Source organism: Eurosta solidaginis, chromosome 2, assembly GCF_040869045.1.
Source record: "Eurosta solidaginis isolate ZX-2024a chromosome 2, ASM4086904v1, whole genome shotgun sequence".
Lineage (NCBI taxonomy): Eukaryota > Metazoa > Arthropoda > Insecta > Diptera > Tephritidae > Eurosta > Eurosta solidaginis.
The window spans coordinates 115,512,422-115,537,073 of NC_090320.1; the positions used below are offsets into that span (position 1 = coordinate 115,512,422).

At 34.3% G+C, this 24,652-nt stretch overlaps 2 protein-coding genes across 9 annotated transcripts in view; one reads left to right on the forward strand and one right to left on the reverse strand.

Annotated features, from left to right (window-relative positions):
* Positions 1-24,652, reverse strand: part of LOC137240174 (uncharacterized) — a 479,876-nt gene that overhangs the window by 373,699 nt on the left and 81,525 nt on the right. The window lies entirely within an intron of this gene.
* LOC137240171 (uncharacterized) overlaps positions 1-24,652 on the forward strand; it is a 1,093,642-nt gene that overhangs the window by 97,500 nt on the left and 971,490 nt on the right. The window lies entirely within an intron of this gene.

Genomic DNA, 24,652 nt, shown 5'->3' on the forward strand with positions numbered 1-24,652 from the left:
CGAGACAACATCAAACGACACTAACAATTCATCATCACGTATAGTTAAATTTTGCAGTCTTTCTTTTAACTCAAACGAGTTTTTAATGTTATATTCGGTGGAAATCAACGACTTAAGAATTGTTCCTATGCATTTGGACAAGTGATAACATGGAACATTGATAGACGAGACAATCGGACGTAAGGGACATTCTGGCTTATGGATTTTTGGCAGTCCATATAAACGAGGTGCTGTAGTTGCTGTGCTAGTTAATTGTTGTTTATCTTTTAGGCTAATGTGCTTTCCTTTGAACAGTTCGAGTATTATATTGTTGTTTTTCCTTTGAAGAGTGGATGTTGGGTCAGCTCTTATTGCTTTATAGGTATTCTTGTCTCCTAGTAGTTTTTCAATTTTCGTTTTGTAGTCCGCTTTATATAGAACGACTGTTTTGTTCCCCTTGTCCGCGTCTGTAACGATTAAGTCATCTTTGTGAAGTTTTAGAAAAGCTTTTGTTTTTTTGTAAGTCTCTAGTACAAATTTCTCTACGGAATTATGTTTAATGTTGCGCCTAAATTGAAGAATCCTGCTGCACAATCTGTTTCTTGCTATTTCCTTTTTCATTCTCAGTTTCTAATGTTTCAAACACTTGTTCCATTTCTGCTATAGTGTGTATAGGTGAGAAATTATTGTTTGTTGTAGGGACTGTAAATTTTTTACCTAAAGACAACAACTACTTCACATCTTCGGGAAAATCTTTGTTTGTAGTTTTGGCAAACCATTCGCTGTTAATTTTGATTCCCAGTTTTCGTATTTGCTCGTGCTTAAGTTGGTTAATCTTAGAGGATAGCATCGCTGCTTTCTGTTCTCCTATCTTTTTGCTGAGACAGTTTTGTTTGAGTATAACTGCATTAAATTCTTCCTCACTAAGAGCTTTACGTATTTGTTGTAGAGTGTGGTATATTGTATCTTTGGTGGTTTTTATGTTCATATTTGTTTGTGCTATCTCAATGTTAAGTATTTTTAAGAAGAAATTGTGTTTGGTTTTTTCTATTTGTTGTGTTATTTTACCTAACGTTGTGTCGACTATTGTACTTTTTAATGTGAGGGATAGATGTTTGAGAATAAGCGCATACCTTTTGCATTCTAACAAAAATTTAAGAGTTTCTGTTTGTTTCGAAAGCTTAATTTTCTGTTTACTAAAATGCTTCAGATTCATACAAATATGTTCACCATATTTATATTTCATGTGGTTGTAGTAGTCTTCATGGTTCGGCTATGTTGTTCTTTATTGTTGTTGTAAATTATTATGTAATACAGAATTTTTTATTACCGGCAGGCTTTCCGTGAATAATATATATAATTTTCTTCCGATCTGTTTGGATAATATTTATGGATATTTTAAGCTACGCAGATCTATTGTGTTGGGTGCAAATAAAACAGTGATTATTCCACTTTTCAGCTCGACGTTTCGCCAATTTTCCTTGGCATCTTCAGGAGCGTGACACTGTATTTATTTAATAAAAAAAAAACAACAAAGAACACAATCAGATACATATAGAATTAAAATTTAAAATATTGCAAATAAATTTTGTTTGCACAAAAAGTATTTTCTTACTTACAAAAATGGAAATTAACGAAAAACACAATTTTCAATAAAACATTTAAACATTTAAAAACATTTGAAAATTAAAAAATTGTAGAAAGTTAATAGAGTAGAAAAAATCGATACCAATACATGCGGTAAACTTCTCATACTAAAAACTAAATTACAAACATAATAGGTACGCGGCGGCGATATTATCTGTATCTTCTTTTTTGTTTATTGTGTTTCCTCTTTTTTGCAAAATTTTTAGGCTTTCTAACGCGCTTTTTCTCTCCTTTCGGTGTCTATTATTTTTATGTTTTCAAAGTCAGCTGTGTGTTTATTTTCTATTGCATGCTGTGCCAAAGCTGTGCTTTGTTTTTTTTACGTATATCGGATTCGTGCTCAGGTACCCGCGTGCCGAGCGCCCGCTTTGTGGTCCCAATGTAGACCTTATTCCAGCTATCTTCTTCATTCCCTTTACACTAAATTTCGTAAATTACATTGCTATGTTGTTGGAGATCTATGGGTGTTTTTGTTTTTAAAGCACGTTGCCAAAATGCAGTTTGACCTGAATGCTAGTGTAGTTTTTGTGTTTGATGTTTTTGTCAAGTCATGTGGGAAATTTTCTGTGAGCCTAGGAATGTAAGTAACACTGAAGTATCGCTTTGTCTGGTTATTTGTATCTGAAGACTGTGTTTTTTGGGTTATATTTTCTATTTCCATTTGTTTCTGGTTTATTTAATTTGTTATGATATGGTCCGGATAATTATTCTTTTTAAGCGTCAATTTAATTTTTTCTAATATTTGCGTCATGAAAACTTTGATGGCTGATAGATAATATTTTGTCTATAAAGTTTTTCGCCGTATTTATTTTGTATTTGAAAGGCTGCGAAGATATAAAGTTTATGAGGCGCCCAGAAGAGGTTGGTTTCGAAAACCAATCCAATATTAGTTTATTATTAAGCCTGTGTATACGTGTGTCTAGAAAGGGGATGTTGTTGTTTTCTTCTTTTTCGATCGTGAAATTTAGTCGATTATGGTATTTATTTAAAACATCTAATATTGTATTTTTGTCTTTTCTTGGGATGATGGCGAAAATATCATCTACATATTTGACTAGGAACTTTATTTGTATGTTGTGTTGTTTTTGTAATTCAATAAAAGTGTGTGAAAGCGCGTCATCAATTATTATATCGGCAATGGTTGGGGAGAGGGGGTTGCCCATAGGCATTCCATATGTTTGTGTATATATGTTGTTGTTGTGCACGAAGTAATTGTTGTCTTTTAAGCAGAACTCTAAAATATTGTGAAACTAGGTCTTAGGTATATTCATATTTTCCTTTATTTCATCCCATTTTTGCATTATTATTTTGGAGGCCATATTTGTTGGTATATAAATGAATAACGAGACAACATCAAACGACACTAACAATTCATCATTACGTATAGTTAAATTTTGCAGTCTTTCTTTTAACTCAAACGAGTTTTTAATCTTATATTCGGTGGAAATCAACACCTTAAGAATTGTGCCTATGTATTTGAACAAGTGATAACATGGAACATTGATAGACAAGACAATCGGACGTAAGGATCATTCTGGCTTATGGATTTTTGGCAGTCCGTATAAACGAGGTGCTGTAGCTGCTGTGCTAGTTAATTATTTTTAGGCTAATGTGCTTTCCTTTGAATAGTTCGAGTATTATATTGTTGTTTTTCCTTTGAAGAGTGGATTTTGGGTCTGCTCTTATTGCTTTATAGGTATTCTTGTCTCCTAGTAGTTTTTTCAATTTTCGTGTTGTAGTCCGCTTTATATAGAACGACTGTTTTGTTCCCCTTGTCCGCGTCTGTTACGATTATGTCATCTTTGTGAAGTTTTAGAAAAGCTTTTGTTTTTTTGTAAGTCTCTAGTACAAATTTCTCTACGGAATTATGTTTAATGTTGCGCCTAGATAGAAGAATCCTGCTGCACAATCTGTTTCTTGCTATTTCTTTTTCATTCTCAGTTTCTAATGTTTCAAACACTTGTTACATTTCTGCTATAGTGTATATAGGTGAGAAATTAATGTTTGTTGTAGGGACTGTAAATTTTTTACCTAAAGACAACAACCACTTCACATCTTCGGGAAAATCTATGTTTGTAGTGTTGGCAAACCATTCGCTGTTAATGTTGATTCCCAGTTTTCGTATTTGCTCGTGCTTAAGTTGGTTAATCTTAGAGGATAGCGTCGCTGCTTTCTGTTCTCCTACCTTTTTGCTGAGACAGTTTTGCTTGACTATAACTGCATTAAATTCTTCCTCACTAAGAGCTTTACGTATTTGTTGTATAGTGTGGTATATTGTATCTTTGGTGGTTTTTATGTTCATATTTGTTTGTGTTATCTCAATGTTAAGTATTTTTAAGAAGAAATTGTGTTTGTTTTTTTCTATTTGTTGTTTTATTTTACCTGACGTTGTGTCGACTATTGTACTTTTTAATGTGTTGGATAGATGTTTGGGAATAAGCGCGTATCTTTTGCATTCTAACAAAAATTTAAGAGTTTCTGTTTGTTTCGAAAGCTTAATTTTCTGTTTAATAAAATGCTTCAGATTCATACAAATATGTTCACCATATTTATATTTCATGTGGTTGTTCATGGTTCGGCTATGTTTTCTTTATTGTTATTGTAAATTATTATGTAATACAAAATTTTTTATTACCGGCAGGCTTTCCGTGAATAATATATATATAATTTTCTTCCGATCTGTTTGGATAATATTTATGTATATTTTAAGCTACGCAGATCTATTGTGTTGGGTGCAAATAAAACAATGATTATTCCACCTTTCAGTTCGACGTTTCGCCAATTTTCCTTGGCATCTTCAGGAGCGTGACATTGTATTTATTTAATAAAACAAAAAACAACAAAGAACACAATCAGATACATATAGAATTAAAATTTAAAATATTGCAAATAAATATTGTTTGCACAAAAAGTATTTTCTTAGTTAAAAAATGGAAATTAACGAAAAACACAATTTTCACTAAAACACTTAAACATTTAAAAACATTTGAAAATTAAAAAATTGTAGAAAGTTAATAGAGTACAAAAAATCGATACCACCTACATGCGGTAAAATTGTCATACTAAAAACTAAATTACAAATATAATAGGTACGCGGCGGCGATATTATCTGTATCTTCTTTTTTGTTTATTGTGTGTTCCTCTTTTTTGCAAAATTCTTAGGCTTTCTAAGGTGTAACGCGCTTTTTCTTTCCTTTCGGTGTCTATTATTTTTAGGTTTTCAAAATCAGCTGTGTGTTTGTTTTCTATTGCATGCTGTGCCAAAGCTGTGCTTTGTTTTTGTTTACGAATATCGGATTCATACTCAGCTACCCGCGTGCCGAGCGCCCGCTTTGTGGTCCGAATGTATACCTTATTGCAGCTATCTTCTTCATTCCCTTTACATTGAATTTCGTAAACTACATTGCTACGTTGTTGGAGATCTATGGGTGTTTTTGTTTTTGTAAAGCACGTTGCCAAAGGGCAGTTTGACCTGTATGCTGGTGTAGTGTTTGTGTTTGATGTTTATGTCAAATCATGAGTGAAATTTTCTGTGAGCCTAGAAATGTAAGTAAAGTTCTTCCATGTATTTATTTTGTATTTGAAAGGCTGTGAAGATATAAAGTTTATGAGGCGCCCAGAAGAAGTTGGTTTCGAATACCAATACAATATTAGTTTATTATTGAGCCTGTGTATCCGTGTGTCTAGAAAGGGGATGTTGTTGTTTTCTTCTTTTTCGATCGTAAACTTTAGTCGGTTATGGTATTTATTTAAAACATCTAATATTATATTTTTGTCTTTACTGGGGATGATGGCGAAAATATCATCTACATATTTGACTAGGAACTTTATTTGTATGTTTTGTTGTTTTTGTAATTCAATAAAAGTGTGTGAAAGCGCGTCATCCATTATTATATCGGCAATAGTTGGGGAGAGGGGGTTGCCCATAGGCATTCCATATGTTTGTGTATATATGTTGTTGTTGTGTACGAAGTAATTGTTGTCTTTTAAACAGAACTCTAAAATATTGTGAAACTTGCTCTTAGGTATATTCGTATTTTCCTTTATTTCATCCCATTTTTGCATTATTATTTTGAAGGCCATATTTGTTGATATATTAGTAAATAACGAGACAGCATCAAACGACACTAACAATTCGTCATCACGTATAGTTAAATTTTGCAGTCTTTTTTTTAACTCAAACGAGTTTTTAATATTATATTCGGTGGAAATCAACGACTTAAGAATTGTTCCTATGTATTTGGACAAGTGATAACATGGAACATTGATAGACGAGACAATCGGACGTAAGGGACATTCTGGCTTATGGATTTTTGGCAGTCCATATAAACGAGGTGCTGTAGCTGCTGTGCTAGTTAATTGTTGTTTATCTTTTAGGCTAATGTGCTTGCCTTTGAATAGTTCGAGTAATATATTGTTGTTTTTCCTTTGAAGAGTGGATGTTGGGTCGGCACTTATTGCTTTATAGGTATTCTTGTCTCCTAGTAGTTTTGCAATTTTCGTGTTGTAGTCCGCTTTATATAGAACGACTCTTTTGTTCCCCTTGTCTGCGTCTGTTACGGTTATGTCATCTTTGTGAAGTTTTAGAAAAGCTTTTGTTTTTTTGTAAGTCTCTAGTATAAATTTCTCTACGGAATTATGTTTAATGTTGCGCCTAAATTGAAGAATCCTGCTGCACAATCTGTTTCTTGCTATTTCTTTTTCATTCTCAGTTTCTAAGGTGTCAAACACTTGTTCCATTTCTGCTATAGTGTGTATAGGTGAGAAATTATTGTTTGTTGTAGGGACTGTAAATTTTTTACCTAAAGGCAACAACCACTTCACATATTCGGGAAAATCTATGTTTGTAGTGTTGACAAACCATTCGCTGTTAATGTTGATTCCCAGTTTTCGTATTTGCTCGGGCTTAAGTTGGTTAATCTTAGAAGGTAGCGTCGCTGCTTTCTGTTCTCCTATCTTTTTGCTGAAACAGTTTTGCTTGACTATAACTGCATTAAATTCTTCCTCACTAAGAGCTTTACGTATTTGTTGTAGAGTGTGGTATATTGTATCTTTGGTGGTTTTTATGTTCATATTTGTTTGTGTTATCTCAATGTTAAGTATTTTTAAGAAGAAATTGTGTTTGGTTTTTTCTATTTGTTGTGTTATTTTACCTGACGTTGTGTCGACTATTGTACTTTTTAATGTGTTGGATAGATGTTTGGGAATAAGCGCGTACCTTCTGCATTCTAACAAAAATTTAAGAGTTTCTGTTTGTTTCGAAAGCTTAATTTTCTGTTTACTAAAATGCTTCAGATTCATACATATGTTCCCCATATTTATATTTCATGTGGTTGTAATAGTTCTTCATGGTTCGGCTATGTTGTTCTTTATTGTTGTTGTAAATTATTATGTAATACAGAATTTTTTATTACCGGCAGGCTTTGCGTGAATAATATATATAATTTTCTTCCGATCTGTTTGGATAATATTTATGTATATTTTAAGCTACGCAGATCTATTGTGTTGGGTGCAAATAAAACAATGATTATTCCACCTTTCAGCTCGACGTTTCGCCAATTTTCCTTGGCATCTTCAGGAGTGTGACACTGTATTTATTTAATAAAACAAAAAACAACAAAGAACACAATCAGATACATATAGAATTAAAATTTAAAATATTGCCAATAAATATTGTTTGCACAAAAAGTATTTTCTTACTTACAAAAATGGAAATTAACAAAAACACAATTTTCACTAAAACATTTAAAAATTCAAAAACATTTGAAAATTAAAAAATTGTAGAAAGTTAATAGAGTAGAAAAAATCGATACCACCTACATGCGGTAAAATTATCATACTAAAAACTAAATTACAAACATAATAGGTACGCGGCGGCGATATTATCTGTATCTTCTTTTTTGTTTATTGTGTTTCCTCTTTTTTGCAAAATTCTTAGGCTTTCTGAGGTGTAGCGCGCTTTTTCTCTCCTTTCGCTGTCTATTATTTTTATGTTTTCAAAATCAGCTGTGTGTTTATTTTCTATTGCATGCTGTGCCAAAGCTGTGCTTTGTTTTTTTTTACGTATATCGGATTCGTGCTCAGCTACCCGCATGCCGAGCGCCCGCTTTGTGGTCCCAATGTAGAGCTTATTGCAGCTATCTCCTTCATTCCCTTTACATTGAATTTCGTAAATACATTGCTACGTTGTTGGAGATCTATGGGTGTTTTTGTTTTTGTAAAGCACGTTGCCAAAGTGCAGTTTGACCTGTATGCTATTGTAGTGTGTGTGTTTGATGTTTTTGTCAAGTCATGTGTGAAATTTTCTGTGAGCCTAGGAATGTAAGTAACACTAAAGTATCGCTTTGTCTGGTTATTTGTATCTGAAGACTGTGTTTTTTTGGGTTATATTCTCTATTTCCATTTGTTTCTGATTTATTAAATTTGTTATGATATGGTCCGGATAATTATTCTTTTTAAGCGTCAATTTAATTTTCCTAATATTTGCGTCGTGAAAACTTTGATGGCTGATAGATAATATTTTGTCTATAAAGTTCTTCGCCGTATTTATTTTGTATTTGAAAGGCTGTGAAGATATAAAGTTTATGAGGCGCCCAGAAGAGGTTGGTTTCGAATACCAATCCAATATTAGTTTATTATTGAGCCTGTGTATACGTGTGCCTAGAAAGGGGATGTTGTTGTTTTCTTCTTTTTCGATCGTAAACTTTAGTCGATTATGGTATTTATTTAAAACATCTAATATTGTATTTTTGTCTATTCTTGGGATGATGGCGAAAATATCATCTACATATTTGACTAGGAACTTTATTTGTATGTTGTGTGGTTTTTGTAATTCAATAAAAGTGTGTGAAAGCGCGTCATCCATTATTATATCGGCAATAGTTGGGAAGAGGGGGTTGCCCATAGGCATTCCATATGTTTGTGTATATATGTTGTTGTTGTGCACGAAGTAATTGTTGTCTTTTAAGCAGAACTCTAAAATATTGTGAAACTTCCTCTTAGGTATATTCGTATTTTCCTTTATTTCATCCCATTTTTGCATTATTATTTTGGAGGCCATATTTGTTGGTATATTAGTGGATAACGAGACAACATCAAACGACACTAACAATTCATCATCACGTATAGTTAAATTTTGCAGTCTTTCTTTTAACTAAAACGAGTTTTTTATGTTATATTCGGTGGAAATCAACGACTTAAAAACTGTTCCTATGTATTTGGACAAGTGATAACATAACATTGATAGACGAGACAATCGGACGTAAGGGACATTCTGGCTTATGGATTTTTGGCAGTCCATATAAACGAGGTGCTGTAGCTGCTGTGCTAGTTAATTGTTGTTTATCGTTTAGGCTAATGTGCTTTCCTTTGAATAGTTCGAGTATTATGTTGTTGTTTTTCCTTTGAAGAGTGGATGTTGGGTCGGCTCTTATTGCTTTATAGGTATTCTTGTCTCCTAGTAGTTTTTCAATTTTCGTGTTGTAGTCCGCTTTATATAGAACGACTCTTTTGTTCCCCTTGTCTGCGTCTGTTACGGTTATGTCATCTTTGTGAAGTTTTAGAAAAGCTTTTGTTTTTTTGTAAGTCTCTAGTATAAATTTCTCTACGGAATTATGTTTAATGTTGCACCTAAATTGAAGAATCCTGCTGCACAATCTGTTTCTTGCTATTTCTTTTTCATTCTCAGTTTCTAAGGTGTCAAACACTTGTTCCATTTCTGCTATAGTGTGTATAGGTGAGAAATTATTGTTTGTTGTAGGGACTGTAAATTTTTTACCTAAAGGCAACAACCACTTCACATCTTCGGGAAAATCTATGTTTGTAGTGTTGACAAACCATTCGCTGTTAATGTTGATTCCCAGTTTTCGTATTTGCTCGGGCTTAAGTTGGTTAATCTTAGAAGGTAGCGTCGCTGCTTTCTGTTCTCCTATCTTTTTGCTGAAACAGTTTTGCTTGACTATAACTGCATTAAATTCTTCCTCACTAAGAGCTTTACGTATTTGTTGTAGAGTGTGGTATATTGTATCTTTGGTGGTTTTTATGTTCATATTTGTTTGTGTTATCTCAATGTTAAGTATTTTTAAGAAGAAATTGTGTTTGGTTTTTTCTATTTGTTGTGTTATTTTACCTGACGTTGTGTCGACTATTGTACTTTTTAATGTGTTGGATAGATGTTTGGGAATAAGCGCGTATCTTTTGCATTCTAACAAAAATTTAAGAGTTTCTGTTTGTTTCGAAAGCTTAATTTTCTGTTTAATAAAATGCTTCAGATTCACACAAATATGTTCCCCATATTTATATTTCATGTGGTTGTAATAGTTCTTCATGGTTCGGCTATGTTGTTCTTTATTGTTGTTGTAAATTATTATGTAATACAGAATTTTTTATTACCGGCAGGCTTTCCGTGAATAATATATATAATTTTCTTCCGATCTGTTTGGATAATATTTATGTATATTTTAAGCTACGCAGATCTATTGTGTTGGGTGCAAATAAAACAATGATTATTCCACCTTTCAGCTCGACGTTTCGCCAATTTTCCTTGGCATCTTCAGGAGTGTGACACTGTATTTATTTAATAAAACAAAAAACAACAAAGAACACAATCAGATACATATAGAATTAAAATTTAAAATATTGCAAATAAATATTGTTTGCACAAAAAGTATTTTCTTACTTACAAAAATGGAAATTAACAAAAACACAATTTTCACTAAAACATTTAAAAATTTAAAAACATTTGAAAATTAAAAAATTGTAGAAAGTTAATAGAGTAGAAAAAATCGATACCACCTACATGCGGTAAAATTGTCATACTAAAAACTAAATTACAAACATAATAGGTACGCGGCGGCGATATTATCTGTATCTTCTTTTTTGTTTATTGTGTTTCCTCTTTTTTGCAAAATTCTTAGGCTTTCTGAGGTGTATCGCGCTTTTTCTCTCCTTTCGCTGTCTATTATTTTTATGTTTTCAAAATCAGCTGTGTGTTTATGTTCTATTGCATGCTGTGCCAAAGCTGTGCTTTGTTTTTTTTTACGTATATCGGATTCGTGCTCAGCTACCCGCATGCCGAGCGCCCGCTTTGTGGTCCCAATGTAGAGCTTATTGCAGCTATCTCCTTCATTCCCTTTACATTGAATTTCGTAAACCACATTGCTACGTTGTTGGAGATCTATGGGTGTTTTTGTTTTTGTAAAGCACGTTGCCAAAGTGCAGTTTGACCTGTATGCTATTGTAGTGTGTGTGTTTGATGTTTTTGTCAAGTCATGTGTGAAATTTTCTGTGAGCCTAGGAATGTAAGTAACACTAAAGTATCGCTTTGTCTGGTTATTTGTATCTGAAGACTGTGTTTTTTTGGGTTATATTCTCTATTTCCATTTGTTTCTGATTTATTAAATTTGTTATGATATGGTCCGGACAATTATTCTTTTTAAGCGTCAATTTAATTTTCCTAATATTTGCGTCGTGAAAACTTTGATGGCTGATAGATAATATTTTGTCTATAAAGTTCTTCGCCGTATTTATTTTGTATTTGAAAGGCTGTGAAGATATAAAGTTTATGAGGCGCCCAGAAGAGGTTGGTTTCGAATACCAATCCAATATTAGTTTATTATTGAGCCTGTGTATACGTGTGCCTAGAAAGGGGATGTTGTTGTTTTCTTCTTTTTCGATCGTAAACTTTAGTCGATTATGGTATTTATTTAAAACATCTAATATTGTATTTTTGTCTATTCTTGGGATGATGGCGAAAATATCATCTACATATTTGACTAGGAACTTTATTTGTATGTTGTGTGGTTTTTGTAATTCAATAAAAGTGTGTGAAAGCGCGTCATCCATTATTATATCGGCAATAGTTGTGAAGAGGGGGTTGCCCATAGGCATTCCATATGTTTGTGTATATATGTTGTTGTTGTGCACGAAGTAATTGTTGTCTTTTAAGCAGAACTCTAAAATATTGTGAAACTTCCTCTTAGGTATATTCGTATTTTCCTTTATTTCATCCCATTTTTGCATTATTATTTTGGAGGCCATATTTGTTGGTATATTAGTGGATAACGAGACAACATCAAACGACACTAACAATTCATCATCACGTATAGTTAAATTTTGCAGTCTTTCTTTTAACTAAAACGAGTTTTTTATGTTATATTCGGTGGAAATCAACGACTTAAAAACTGTTCCTATGTATTTGGACTAGTGATAACATAACATTGATAGACGAGACAATCGGACGTAAGGGACATTCTGGCTTATGGATTTTTGGCAGTCCATATAAACGAGGTGCTGTAGCTGCTGTGCTAGTTAATTGTTGTTTATCGTTTAGGCTAATGTGCTTTCCTTTGAATAGTTCGAGTATTATGTTGTTGTTTTTCCTTTGAAGAGTGGATGTTGGGTCGGCTCTTATTGCTTTATAGGTATACTTGTCTCCTAGTAGTTTTTCAATTTTCGTGTTGTAGTCCGCTTTATATAGAACGACTGTTTTGTTCCCCTTGTCCGCGTCTGCTACGATTATGTCATCTTTGTGAAGTTTTAGAAAAGCTTTTTTTTTTGTAAGTCTCTGGTACAAATTTCTCTACGGAATTATGTTTAATGTTGCGCCTAAATTGAAGAATCCTGCTGCACAATCTGTTTCTTGCTATTTCTTTTTCATTCTCATCTTCTAGTGTTTCAAACACTTGTTCCATTTCTGCTATAGTGTGTATAGGTGAGAAATTATTGTTTGTTGTAGGGACTGTAAATTTTTTACCTAAAGACAACAACCACTTCACATCTTCGGGAAAATCTATGTTTGTAGTGTTGACAAACCATTCGCTGTTAATGTTGATTCCCAGTTTTCGTATTTGCTCGTGCTTAAGTTGGTTAATCTTGGAGGATAGCGTCGCTGCTTTCTGTTCTCCTATCTTTTTGCTGAGACAGTTTTGCTTGACTATAACTGCATTATATTCTTCCTCACTAAGAGCTTTACGTATTTGTTGTAGGGTGTGGTATATTGTATTTTTGGTGGTTTTTATGTTCATATTTGTTTGTGTTATCTCAATGTTAAGTATTTTTAAGAAGAAACTGTATTTGGTTTTTTTCTATTTGTTGTGTTATTTTACCTGACGTTGAGTCGACTATTATACTTTTTAATGTGTTGGATAGATGTTTGGGAATAAGCGCGTATCTTTTGCATTCTAACAAAAATTTAAGAGTTCCTGTTTGTTTCGAAAGCTTAATTTTCTGTTTAATAAAATGCTTCAGATTCACACAAATATGTTCACCATATTTATATTTCATGTGGTTGTAGTAGTTCTTCGTGGTTCGGCTATGTTTTTCTTTATTGCTGTTGTAAATTATTATGTAATACAAAATTTTTTATTACCGGCAGGCTTTCCGTGAATAATATATATATAATTTTCTTCCGATCTGTTTGGATAATATTTATGTATATTTTAAGCTACGCAGATCTATTGTGTTGGGTGCAAATAAAACAATGATTATTCCACCTTTCAGTTCGACGTTTCGCCAATTTTCCTTGGCATCTTCAGGAGCATGACACTGTATTTATTTAATAAAACAAAAAACAACAAAGAACACAATCAGATACATATAGAATTAAAATTTAAAATATTGCAAATAAATATTGTTTGCACAAAAAGTATTTGCTTACTTACAAAAATGGGAATTAACGAAAAACACTATTTTCACTAAAACATTTAAAAATTTAAAAACATTTGAAAATTAAAAAATTGTAGAAAGTTAATAGAGTAGAAAAAATCGATACCACCTACATGCGGTAAACTTGTCATACTAAAAACTAAATTACAAACATAATAGGTATGCGGCGTCGATATTATCTGTATCTTCTTTTTTGTTTATTGTGTTTCCTCTTTTTTGCAAAATTCTTAGGCTTTCTAAGGTGTAACGCGCTTTTTCTTTCCTTTCGGTGTCTATTATTTTTAGGTTTTCAAAATTATCTGTGTGTTTGTTTTCTATTGCATGCTGTGCCAAAGCTGTGCTTTGTTTTTGTTTACGTATATCGGATTCGTACTCAGCTACCCGCGTGCCGAGCGCCCGCTTTGTGGTCCCAATGTAGATCTTATTGCAGCTATCTTCTTCATTCCCTTTACATTGAATTTCGTAAACTACATTGCTACGTTGTTGGAGATCTATGGGTGTTTTTGTTTTTGTAAAGCACGTTGCCAAAGTGCAGTTTGACCTGTATGCTAGTGTAGTGTTTGTGTTTGATGTTTTTGTCAAGTCATGTGTGAAATTTTCTGTGAGCGTAGGAATGTAAGTAACACTGAAGTATCGCTTTGTCTGGTTATTTGTATCTGAAGACTGTGTCTTTTGGGTTATATTTTCTATTTCCATTTGTTTCTGATTTATTAAATTTGTTATGATATGGTCCGGATAATTATTCTTTTTAAGCGTCAATTTAATTTTCCTAATATTTGCGTCATGAAAACTTTGATGGCTGATAGATAATATTTTGTCTATAAAGTTCTTCGCCGTATTTATTTTGTATTTGAAAGGCTGTGAAGATATAAAGTTTATGAGGCGCCCAGAAGAGGTTGGTTTCGAATACCAATCCAATATTAGTTTATTATTGAGCCTGTGTATACGTGTGTCTAGAAAGGGGATGTTGTTGTTTTCTTCTTTTCGATCGTAAAATTTAGTCGATTATGGTATTTATTTAAAACATCTAATATTGTATTTTTGTCTTTTCTTGGGATGATGGCGAAAATATCATCTACATATTTGACTAGGAACTTTATTTGTATGTTGTGGTGTTTTTGTAATTCAATAAAAGTGTGTGAAAGCGCGTCATCCATTATTATATCGGCAATGGTGTGTGGAGAAAGCATCCATCCATCTGCATATTTTTCGTTTAAACACCGTTACCTATGGCACTGCGCCAGCTCAATTTCTCGCAACAAGGTGTTTGCAGATGCTAAGTGATATGAATGCACAAAAATATCCACTCGGTGCCAGCGTAATACGTACCAATTTCTACGTTGATGATCTGTTAACCGGATCTGAAGATTTTGAATCCATCGACAGAATTCGCTCTGAGGTAACTGACGTCTTAAAGTCAGCAGGATTACAGCTAGCTAAGTGGTTCTCCAACCACCCAAGTTTTTTCGATAGTCAGGGTCTGGAAAAATCGTTAAATTTCAGCGATTCAGACTCCACTAAAACGCTGGGAATCCACTTTTCACCAAAAAACGACTTATTTCGTTTTAGATTGGATGATACATTTGATGAGTTACGAGCTACAAAACGAAATATTTTTATTATGATTTTGAAAACATAAAAATAATAGACACCGAAAGGAGAGAAAAAGCGCGTTACACTTTAGAAAGCCTAAGAATTTTGCAAAAAAGAGGAAACGCAATAAACCAAAAAGAAGATACAGATAATATCGACGCCGCGTACCTATTATGTTTGTAATTTAGTTTTTAGTATGACAAATTTACCGCATGTAGGTGGTATCGATTTTTTCTACTCTATTAACTTTCTACAATTTTTTTATTTTCAAATGTTTAAATGTTTTAGTGAAAATTGTGTTTTTCGTTAATTTCCATTTTTGTAAGTAAGAAAATACTTTTTGTGCAAACAATATTTATTTGCAATATTTTAAATTTTAATTCCATATGTATCTGATTGTTTTCTTTGTTGTTTTTTGTTTTATTAAATAAATACAGTGTCACGCTGCTGAAGATGCCAAGGAAAATTGGCGAAACGTCGAGCTAAAAGGTGGAATAATCATTGTTTTATTTGCACCCAACACAATAGATCTGAGTAGCTTAAAATGTCCATAAATATTATCCAAACAGATCGCAAGAAAATTATATATATTATTCATGGAAAGCCTGCCGGTAATAAAAAATTCTGTATTACATAATAATTTACAACAACAATAAAGAACAACATAGCCGAACCATGAAGAACTACTACAACCACATGAAATATAAATATGGTGAACATATTTGTATGAATCTGAACATTTTAGTAAACAGAAAATTAAGCTTTCGAAACAAACAGAAACTCTTAAATTTTTGTTAGAATGCAAAAGGTACGCGCTTATTCCCAAACATCTTTCCAACACATTAAAAAGTACAATAGTCGACTCAACGTCAGGTAAAATAACACAACAAATAGAAAAAACCAAACACAATTTCTTCTTAAAAATACTTAACATTGAGATAATACAAACAAATATGAACATAAAAACCACCATAGATACAATATACCACACTCTACAACAAATACGTAAAGGTTTTATTGAGGAAGAATTTAATGCAGTTATAGTCAAGCAAACTGTCTCAGCAAAAAGATAGGAGAACAGAAAGCAGCGACGCTATCCTCTAAGATTAACCAACTTAAGCACGAGCAAATACGAAAACTGGGAATCAACATTAACAGCGAACGGTTTGTCAACACTACAAACATAGATTTTCACGAAGATGTGAAGTGGTTGTTGTCTTTAGGTAAAAAATTTATAGTCCCTACAACAAACAATAATTTCTCACCTATACACACTATAGCAGAAATGGAACAAGTGTTTGAAACATTAGAAGCTGAGAATGAAAAAGAAATAGAAGAATAGAAGAAACAGATTGTGCAGCAGGATTCTTCGATTTAGGCGCAACATTAAACATAATTCCGTAGAGAAATTTGTACTAGAGACTTACAAAAAAACAAAAGCTTTACTAAAACTTCACAAAGATGACATAATCATAAAAGACGCGGACAAGGGGAACAAAAGAGTCGTTCTATATAAAGCGGACTACAACACGAAAATTGAAAAACTACTAGAAGACAAGAATACCTATAAAGCAATAAGTGCCGACCCAACATCCACTCTTCAAAGGAAAAACAACAATATATTACTCGAACTATTCAAAGGCAAGCACATTAACCTAAAAGATAAACAACAATTAACTAGCGCAGCAGCTACAGCACCTCTTTTATATGTACTGCCAAAAATCCATAAGCCAGAATGTCCCTTACGTCCGATTGTCTCGTCTATCAATGTTCCATGTTATCACTTGTCCAAATACATAGAAACAATTCTTAAGTTTTTGATTTCCACCGAATATAACATTAAAAACTCGTTTGAGTTAAAAGAAAGACTGCAAAATTTAACTATACGTGATGATGAATTGTTAGTGTCGTTTGATGTTGTCTCGTTATTCACTAATATACCAACAAATATGGCCTCCAAAATAATAATGAAAAAATGGGATGAAATAAGGAAAATACGAATATACCTAAGAGCAAGTTTCACAATATTTTAGAGTTCTGCTTAAAAGACAACAATTACTTCGTGCACAACAACTGAGAATGAAAAAGAAATAGCAAGAAACAGATTGTGCATCAGGATTCTTCAATTTAGGCGCAACATTAAACATAATTCCGTAGAGAAATTTGTACTAGAGACTTTCAAAAAAACAAAAGCTTTCCTAAAACTTCACAAAGATGACATAATCGTAACAGACGCGCACAGGGGGGATAAAACAGTCGTTCTATATAAAGCGGACTACAACACGAAAATTGAAAAACTACTAGGAGACAAGAATACCTATAAAGCAATAAGAGCCGACCCAACATCCACTCTTCAAAGGAAAAACCACAATATAATACTCGAACTATTCAAAGGAAAGCAAATTAGCCTAAAAGATAAACAACAATTAACTAGCGCAGCAGCTACAGCACCTCTTTTATATGTACTGCCAAAAATCCATAAGCCAGAATGTCCCTTACGTCCGATTGTCTCGTCTATCAATGTTCCATGTTATCACTTGTCCAAATACATAGAAACAATTCTTAAGTCGTTGATTTCCACCGAATATAACATTAAAAACTCGTTTGAGTTAAAAGAAAGACTGCAAAATTTAACTATACGTGATGATGAATTGTTAGTGTCGTTTGATGTTGTCTCGTTATTCACTAATATACCAACAAATATGGCCTCCAAAATAATAATGCAAAAATGGGATGAAATAAAGGAAAATACGAATATACCTAAGAGGAAGTTTCACAATATTTTAGAGTTCTGCTTAAAAGACAACAATTACTTCGTGCACAACAACAACATATATACACAAACATATGGAATGCCTATGGGCAACCCCCTCTCCCCAACTATTGCCGATATAATAATGGATGACGCACTTTCACACACTTTTTTTGAATTACAAAAACAACACAACATACAAATAAAGTTCCTAGTCAAATATGTAGATGATATTTTCGCCATCATCCCAAGAATAGACAAAAATACAATATTAGATGTTTTAAATAAATACCATAATCGACTAAAGTTTACGATCGAAAAAGAAGAAAACAACAACATCCCCTTTCTAGGCACACGTATACACAGGCTCAATAATAAACTAATATTGGATTGGTATTCGAAACCAACCTCTTCCGGGCGCCTCATAAACTTTATATCTTCACAGCCTTTCAAATACAAAATAAATACGGCGAAGAACTTTATAGACAAAATATTATCTATCAGCCATCAAAGTTTTCATGACGCAAATATTAGGAAAATTAAATTGACGCTTAAAAAGACCATATCATAACAAATTTAATAAATCAGAAACAAGTGGAAATATAAAATATAACCCAAAAAACACAGTCTTCAGATACAAATAACCAGACAAAGCGATACTTCAGTGTTACTTACATCCCTAGGCTCACAGAAAATTTCACACATGACTTGACAAAAATATCAAACCCAAACACTACACTAGCATACAGGTCAAACTGCACTTTGGCAACGTGCTTTACAAAAACAAAAACACCCATAGATCTCCAACAACGTAGCAATGTAGTTTACGAAATTCAATGTAAAGGGAATGAAGAAGGTCTACATTGGGACCACAAAGCGGGCGCTCGGCACGCGGGTAGCTGAACGCGAATCCGATATACGTAAAAAAAACAAAGCACAGCTTTGGCACAGCATGCAATAGAAAATAAAAACACAGCTGATTTTGAAAACATAAAAATAATAGACACCGAAAGGAGAGAAAAAGCGCGTTACACCTTAGAAAGCCTAAGAATTTTGCAAAAAAGAGGAAACACAATAAACAAAAAAGAAGATACAGATAATATCGCCGCCGCGTACCTATTATGTTTGTAATTTAGTTTTTAGTATGACAAGTTTATCGCATGTAGTGGTATCGATTTTTTCTACTCTATTAACTTTCTACAATTTTTTAATTTTCAAATGTTTTTAAATGTTTAAATGTTTTAGTGAAAATTGTGTTTTTTGTTAATTTCCATTTTTGTAAGTAAGAAAATACTTTTTGTGCAAACAATATTTATTTGCAATATTTTAAATTTTAATTCTATATGTATCTGATTGTGTTCTTTGTTGTTTTTTGTTTTATTAAATAAATACAGTGTCACGCTCCTGAAGATGGCAAGGAAAATTGGCGAAACGTCGAGCTGAAAGGTGGAATAATAATTATTTTATTTGCACCCAACACAATAGATCTACGTAGCTTAAAATATACATAAATAAATATATTACGTTTAATGCCACGTGCTACACAATCTGATGGCACACAAATAGATGTCGGTATTTTCTTCATAAAACAATTGGCAAAAGTTCAACGTCTCGTTGAGAAAATCTTAAACATATGCACAATACTGGAAGAATAAGGACTAAATCCCAAAGCACTTTTGGTTGCCACCGAAGCCGCCCTTACTTATGGTGGTGTTTCTATTGTGATACCGCTTTTGCGCAAACTGAAAAGTTCTGTTTCTCCTATTCGTCAACACTATTTTTGGCCTTTGATTTGCTTTGCTAAACCAACTCACATTACTAACATATTGCGAAATATGCAAGATGAATTTGGCTTGAGCCCAAATTCTGAAACTTTACGTGATTACGTTATTCCAAATTTAAAGGAAAGGAATTGGGATAAAATCATAAATTTCCTACAAGTTGCTGGTACATCGAATGGTAATGCAGCGGCATCTGCTGCATACGTTGCATTGTCAAACAATGATTGCAAATCTACTTTTGATATTATAATACATACAGAGCATATTATGCGCCATCATTATTTAGACCTATTTTTTTAACGGCGCTTACAGCTACCAATGACTATGATTCATTTATAAACGTACTCAGACAGCTACACGAAAGTGTACAAAATCGTTCATTTATCATCAGTGGTGACACGCAACGTGCCGATGATGATGATAGCGCAGTGGTTAAAACAAGTGAAGAAGCTGTGAGTGAAGTTGATGAACAAAATCAAAGTTTTGACGTTGGTGCTGTTTCAAATGACGTTTGCACATATTTTCGGATAAAACCTGTCGATACATTTAACAAAATTCTTCCCGCACTGATAAAGGAAGGCTTTCAATTAGCAACAAAAATGCTGCTCGTTAATCAGAACGATTGACCTCTGAAATGACAACTGAAGACGCAAAAATCTTGAGTAAACTGAGCTCTGGTGAATTGGTCCCAGTACCGCTGAAAAATATGGAGCCAAGGAAGCGAAGTTTGGATACGTTAACAGTTGTAGAACTTAAACGTTTCATTACTAATGTCGGAACAAAAGGTGATAAAGCTTACAATTTAAAGCGTCATCTACTTAGTGCCTATTTTCTACTGGAAATTTGTAGATGACCTTGGAAGTTATCGAGAAATTAGAAGCTGAAGGTTTTAATATTCCGAACGGCGTATGGGCACAACTAATAGATCTGTACGCTACAGAAAACAAATCAGCAGAAGCCCTAGAGCAATATGAAAAATTAAAGGCAAAAGATTCTGAATTTGTGTTGGACAATTTGAAAATGGTACATGTAGCCAAATTACTTATCGAGGAAGCAAGTTTCGATGAGGAAATTAAATTTTTAGAGCGAAATAAAAAAGAGGAGCTATTGCCTGATCGACCGTATGGCGCATATTAAATTCACTAGCCGAAGCTGGCAATGCAGATAAATTACAAAAACTATTTGATACTTTAGTTGTTGGAAACTATATTTGTCCAAAAAATATACTTTTGGGGCCGCTGATTAAGTTTCATCTTATAAATGCAAATATTGAAAAGGCTATAGAGACGTTTGCCCAAATCTGTGAAAAATACAAGTGCACCCCAATGAAAAATGAGCTTTCGAATATGACAATTCGAATATGGCTACTAGTGCTTCAGTGAAGGATGTACAAAGTGGTAATAAATCGACAGCACCAGCCAATGGTGGTGCGGGTGTGGCTACAGTGTCTGAGACTAGCGATGACTCTAGCTTGAACAGCGTTGATTTGGATCCGATGATGGGCCAAATAGATGGCGGAGCAGTTTACATCGATAGCGATACTGGTCTAGAGTCAATGTCATAAGAGGAAGCCATGTCCTCTACAAAGGCAGCTTGTTAACTTTGTTTAGATGGTTCGCAAGGTGTGACAAGCTCTTCCCCGAGCAATGAAACAGTTGTTTTTAAACGTTTGCGCGAACGTGAGCTTTCACTGTAAAGCGATTTAGCTGCCGCTGGCAGAGAAATATTACGATTGCGCGATCTGCTCAAGGAATACATGCCCGAATCTGCAATAGCACCTATGTACTGATAGATATGTGTGTATTGTTATGTTGTTAAATCTATTAATAATTGCTATTAGAGGCGGAAATTTGCTAAGCAATACGCGCATTAGAATGGTGCATCTAAATGTGAAGAGGGTGTGAGGGTCCCTTTGTGCCGTGTGAAACACTCCTGATGTTAAAAGAAAATTGCATGTTACTGATTACTCGAAACTTAGCAACACTTAACTTGACTTAGAAGTCTGTTGAATTTTGATTTTCCATGTAAGTTCTAAGTGACGTTTACATTTTGAGATGCCACTTGTTTGTTTCCATTTCATTTTGACATTTTGTCATACAAATTGACATATATTTAAAAATAAATTTCAACGCTGATTATGATGCCAGGTTGTATGCGCCAAGTGGAGTATAATCGTGGCTAAGTTGCCAAGTTTACGCCAAGTCAAGTCAAGTGTATGCTAAGTATCAGTAAGGGGGGCTTAACAGTGACTTTTGTTTTTGCTTGCCCGTTTTCAAGCACTAATACATTTCAATTACCATATAGTGAGTAAACGAGAGCTTTGTAATAGAACTCGGAGATTATCAGCCGTAGAGAATAAATCTGAGTAATTGATCTCGCTCACTCGCTCACTCTCTCACCGATAACCTTTTAAATTTTGCATTAGTACGTATGTGTAATTACCACACTGTAGCATAAATTTTGTGAACTTGAAATTAAATAGAGAGAGACTATGCTACTCTTGATATATTGTAGATATCATGGCGCAACGATACAAGGTGGCAGCATGGAACAGCTGATTTCAAACTTTTTTTATTTGATTTGATACATCAACTTCCGACGTAGTACGATTTTGACATTTGTCCATCGAATTTACAAAAACAAAGTACATGAAATTTTTATTTATATTTGTAGGTATGTCACCATGCTGCCACCTTGTATGGTTCCGCTATGGTAGATACGAGAAATGTTATAATTGAAAGAGGATTGTTAGGTGTGAGGTTTACAGTAATTATTTTGTATATATAGAGATTAACAGAGAGAGATTATGCTATTCTTGATATATTGTAGATACGAGAAATGTTACAATTGAAAAAGGAATGTTAGCTGTTAGGTTTACATTAATACTCTAGTATGTATGAATTTTAATAGAGAGCGATTAGGCGGTAAAATATTTGGCGATATTGAGAGTCTCTCGAACCAGAATTGTTCATAGATGGAATGAGAACAGAAATATGTGCGTTAAATTAAGAGTGAGGGTTTGGAAGCTGTTATAAACTTTAAACAGAGAATGTTTAATCAGACACACATATGTATACATATATTAAGAAGTTGTTTGATATCGTACATATTTTTTTTTTGATTTTGCTATTTTGCTGTAAGTTTGCTGAGATCATATTGTTTCACAATTTGTTTGATGATATACACTAACATGAAATATTAGGTTATATATCTATGTAGGTGTATATTGAGTAGTAAGTTGTGGAGAATGAAATCAGGAATCGGAAACAAGATCATTTTTGTAATAAAGTTAAGTTGAGAAATTTAATATGGATATGATGGTGTAAATTTTTTCTATAGTTGCTAGCTGAGGCAATGGTAGGTATTCTTTTGGGCTAAAAGAGCAAACGTATATGATTACTTTTAGAAGGTTGGGTGGGTTATGACGGAATGGCAACAACACCTTCAGACTTCCACAGAGCGGCCGGAAGAGTTTAACCAGGCTATTGGTATGACAACGGAGGTAAGCAGGTTTCAACTTGGAGTTTGTAGGTTTTGGTAAGGATTAGGCAAATTTAATTTTTAGCAGATGTAACCCTTGTTAACCACAAATAATTTTTTTTTAAATCTCTGTTTGAAGTTTTTATGTGAAGCGGAGAAAAAGTCAGTGTAGGAGCAAGTTCCCATCCACATTCGCTGAAGACTAGCTAGTAGTAGCAAACAGAGTACCCGCTCCTTAAACCCTATACGTACTCGGAGAACTAAGTTGTTGATTAGTCGGTGTCCTGGTTCATGGTTGAGTTCCTGAGGATCTATATTGGCGGAGACTCACCTAGGCCCACTTTCACCTTGGTTCATTACACCATGTTGTAATTTAGTCGGTCATAATGCCAGGTTTCGCGAGACGAAAAAACTGGAGAGATCAGGGAGGTAGCCTTTTATTCTGTTGCAAAGCTCATCGATCTTTGGCTCTGGGCCTGTGGCCATTATTGTGCAATCATCGGCGTAAGAAACGATCGTAACTCCTTCTGATGGCGAAGGTAGCATAGATATGTAAAAATTAAACAAAAGTGGGGATAGGACACCACCCTGGGGCACCCCCTGTTTAATTCTTCTTGGTTTTGATGTTTCATTTCTAAATTGCACCGATGCCTGCCGACCAGACAGATATTTTGCGGTCCACCTTTTAAGATATGGGGGAAGGGTAGACCCTTCCAGGTCTTGCAGTAAAGTGCCATGGTTGACCGTATCAAAAGCTTTTGATAGGTCTAGCGTAACGAGTACTGTTCTATGGTGCGGGTTTTGATTTAAACCACAATTAATCTGGTATGGCATTTAGCGCGGTGGTGGTGCTATGGAGTTTTCTGAAGCCATGCTGATGGCAGGCCAGCTGCAAATTTGCTTTGAAGTAGGGAAGCAAAATGGCTTCAAGCGTTTTGGCTACTGGCGATAGGAGAGATATCGGGCGATATGACTCTCCTATGTTAGCTGGTTTCTCAGGCTTTAGTAGCGGGACCACCTTGGCCATTTTTCGGGTATGACAAAGGTGGAAAGAGGCAGGTTGAAGACATGCGCTAAGTATCTCAAACCCTCTTTCCCTAGGCTTTTAAGCATCGGCATGGCTATGCCATCTGGGCCCACTGCTTTTGATGATTTAGCATGACCGATGGCACCCTCAACCTCTTTGGCGGTGAAGGTAATTGGTAACGCGCTGAATTTGTGTTTATGTGCGTGTCTGTTGGCCCTCCGTCTATCTTTGTCGACCGTAGAATGCATTATATATTATCGGCAGAAAGCGCTCGCGCATTTTTTCGCATCCGACAGCACTTTATCGCCAAAGGCGATGGAAACTCTGTCATTATGCCTAGACGGTTTCGATAGGGACTTTACGGTAGACCAAAGTTTACCTACACCGGCAGAGAGGTTACAACCGCTTAGGTGCTCCTCCCATTTCGCCCGCTTGTGTTCATCCACAAGCAATCTGATGCGTTGGTTTATATCCCTTATTTGGGGGTCGCCGGAATCGAGCTGTCTTATAAGGTCACGTTCTCTCGCTAAACTTGCGGCTTCCGCCGGGAAGTGGGGCCTAATTTCGGGAATTTTACCAGCGGGAATGAACCCATATTAGGGCGGCATCCACTGGCGCAACAGGTGGCAGGAGGGATGTAGATGATTTCTAGGTTTGCATCGCCTGACCGAACAGATAAGCCTTGACGTTCTAAGACACTGTCCCTGCGATCGATGCCGGGATCAAATA